This window comes from Cucurbita moschata, unplaced genomic scaffold (genome assembly GCF_002738365.1).
Source record: "Cucurbita moschata cultivar Rifu unplaced genomic scaffold, Cmos_1.0 Cmo_Scf00054, whole genome shotgun sequence".
NCBI lineage: Eukaryota > Viridiplantae > Streptophyta > Magnoliopsida > Cucurbitales > Cucurbitaceae > Cucurbita > Cucurbita moschata.
In genome coordinates this window covers 1,922,434-1,925,875 of record NW_019268570.1, presented here as the reverse complement: position 1 = coordinate 1,925,875, position 3,442 = coordinate 1,922,434, and the positions used below count along the sequence as shown (strand labels likewise).

General features: G+C 36.4%; 1 pseudogene; it reads left to right on the top strand.

Moving 5' to 3' along the window:
- The first annotated feature begins 221 nt into the window (after positions 1 to 221).
- Positions 222 to 3,136, top strand: LOC111436416 (annotated as a pseudogene).
- The last annotated feature ends 306 nt before the right edge of the window (positions 3,137 to 3,442 follow it).

The following is a 3,442-nucleotide window of genomic DNA, read 5'->3' as shown; positions in this document are numbered from 1 at the left end:
TTTTGATACGTATTTAAAAGTTCTCTCATTTCCACATTATGCACATTATTTTCTTCACGAAAATAAAAGGTCTCCAACCTTCGGCTGGATGTAGCCTCCCGACTAGGAGAGCCCTCTAACCAATTAGGCACATCCTCCACAATGATAACATTTTCATGTGAAGCTCCAGGGGCATTTTACAGATGAATATCTCCTCTGTGTGTCGTACTCGAGAATTCTCCAGACCAATTAGTAGTGTGATGCTTTCCAACCGAGTTTCGTTTATATCTTCTTCAATGCTATTTTTCCATTCATCCCGTTGAAAACCATATGCTTGCCAATCATTTGGCTCAACTCCCATACCTAGATCTTCATTCAGTTCCTCGTGAGAAGTAGATTCCAGCGGATCTACATTTTCAAGATCATTGTCTTGAAAACTTCTAGAATTATCTGATAATACTCCAATATCATCATATTCCTCGTGGGTATCAATTTGTTGAATGGAAGATTCGACATCTGGTATGCTAGTATGATCCTCGGCATCAATCTGAGGAACTTCAAGGTATAAATTTTTTGCAGCAATTTCTTGTAAAATTCTTCTCATACGTTGTCCTGAATCTTCTCTCATCTCCATTGAGTTGATATCAGCTGTTTGGCTGGCTACACAATTTTCTTCAACCTATTCTTGTGTATTTTCTAGCGCATCAATAGATGCTTCCCTACCTTGAGCACTAATTCTTTCTTAATCAGATCTGACTTGAGTTAGACCAATGCTATAAGAGCTTGCGTTATGACTTTCCACGTTAATTGGCCCAGAACGTCCAGGAAGATCATCTAGGACCTCAAAACTCCTTGTACGATTTAGGTCAGTTAGAGAATAACCATCATCACTATTGTATGTGGTGTCAGAATGCCCGCTACTTGCTTGATCTTGAACAGAATTATCCTATCGGGAGAAGAATCCTTCCCTAATTCAAAGAAAGTCAAAATATCATTAGTATTATCAAAAGGGATAGGCCAGCATTACAAAGTGGACAAGCAGGTCAAGTTGCCAATGAGCTTGAGTGAAAAACAATCGGCAAAAATTCAAGGTTGACACTGAAGGAAATAATACACGACTCTCATTCTAAATCAAGTGAATTAGGGAGTTTTTCTTCCTCGAAATTTTTGTAGTACCCGAAGTCGTGACCTTTTACACTTTCACAAACTTCAAAGTAGCATACTATTATTCAACTTCACAACATTTGAAAGATCCCAATCCTTTTACACTTTCACAAACTTCAAAGTAGCTTACTATTATTCAACTTTTGAAAGATCCCAATCAAAGAAGGTTAATCTTCCAAGCAGGTAGCAAGTTTTGGACCTAAGACTTCTTGGTTAAAGTTAACGACCCTTAGCCGCAATGCCCAGTGATCAGATTTGTGTTTTCTTGACTATAACTGGAAATAAGTTCAAGTTCAACGAGGAAAACGAACAATGTCCATCAGTGTTAACATTAATGTAGAAAAAGACGTTAGTACGAAGGTTTGTTAAGCTCTATGTTTAGTTTAACCAAATTAAGACACAGTAATCAGTGATCAGATAACTTTTGGATTGAGGATATACAATCGCATATGAAATTGATCACTATTTCTCATACCTCGGTAATTCAGAAAAATTTAGTTTCCTAATAATGTAATTAGCATTAAGGATGTTGCTAGACATTAGACATTTCATGTTACATGCCAATGATGATTGGAGTGGCATTGATGAGACACTCGTAGCAATTTACATGGCAGTAATTTGACACTAGTTGTCCATTCTCGAAGTTTCTCTTATCTACAAGCAATTTACTAATGATATTCAGACACGGCAGTATAGGAGTACCGAGGTTATTCTTGGATCAAAATATTCTAATCCAGCAGATATGTGGTCATTTGCTTCATTTGTTTTGAGTTGGCCACTGGCGATGTTCTCTTTGATCCACACAGTGGTGTCAACTATGANTTTTTTTTTTTTTTTTTTTTTTTTTTTTTTTTTTGTTCTTCTTTTATCAGTATGATTATTTTTTTCTTTCTTATACTCATTAATTCTTAACGTGTAACATTTGTTAATCGAGTTTCACCTCCCCTTGGGAAGCGTTGTTTCTACTCATAGTAAAGTCCCACATTTTCAATCGATTTAAAACCATGCTTTAAAGTTTTTTTTTTATTATTATTTGTTATTGTTGTTTGTTTGAGTTATCAATGAGTTATAATTTTATTCTTTGACACGTTTCTTCCGTTGTAGCTGTAACAGCGGCATAATGTAGAAGTTTACCTGATACTGAAATATTTGGTCGGTTGTTTTATTTTGGTTAACTGGTGGAGGAGGCTCAATTTAATTTCAACAATGTCATGCACTAAATATGTTAGGTGAATAATTTGAAAAGACTGTCCGTTGGAAAATATAAAGAATTTTGCTTTCAACTTGATGCCTTTCTTTCCGTTTTTTTAATACAATGTGGCTATTATCTCAGCTAATCATATTCCCCTTAGCTTGTAGGATAGTGGTAGTATACATATGGTACTTGTTTCTTTTTTTTTTTTAAAACAACTATATGTATATCATGTCGACATCACTGGTATATGTGTTCGTGGAACAGCAAAACAAGACTTTGCCATGAGTATCAGCTTATTACATGGACCTTCTCTTCTGGAAGTTGTAATTTCTACTCTTTATTTTATTTTCAGGATCATTTCGCATTGATGATGGAGCTTCTTGGAGTGATGTCTCGCAAGGTAATGTTTACATACTTACAAATACCGTGTCGTCTTTATTTTATATATTTAAAAAAAATTCACTTATTTATATTTTTCTCTTTCTTAAAATATCCGACACAGATTGCATTAGGTGGCTGCTATTCAAGGGACTACTTCAACAGATATGGCGAGTTGAGGCATATTCGTCAATTGCGCTTTTGGCCTCTTAATAAGGTCTTGACTGAGAAGTATGATTTCAGCAAGCAAGATGCTAGGCTGACTTTCTTGTTCCTTTATTGGATTTTGCACATGAAAAGAGACCAAGAGCAGCATAATGTCTCAGCCATCCGTGGTTGAGTTATGTCTCAAGAATTCTTGAATCTTCTGTATCAACCCATCAAAATAGACCTGCCCAAAGATCAGAACGCTTCAACTAAAAGAAGCGAGAAGGACGAGAGAGAGAAGCTATGGAGATTGTAATGGGAAAGATAACTATTGATGGAACTTCGAAATCGAAGTCATCGAAATAGACCTGACCAGAAATGGCAACGTACGCGATTTCAGGCTATGTTTCGTGCAGTATAATCGTGGTCTATAGCTCGGGTTTCCATCGAAGTTGGAAACATATTCATGAACCACATGGATTCAGTGTTGTCCTACATGCTATCCGAAGCAATCATCATCTTTTGCTTTGGTGAGAGTCGACCAGCATTCGTAGGCCCATCTCGAGCAACTTTGAACGG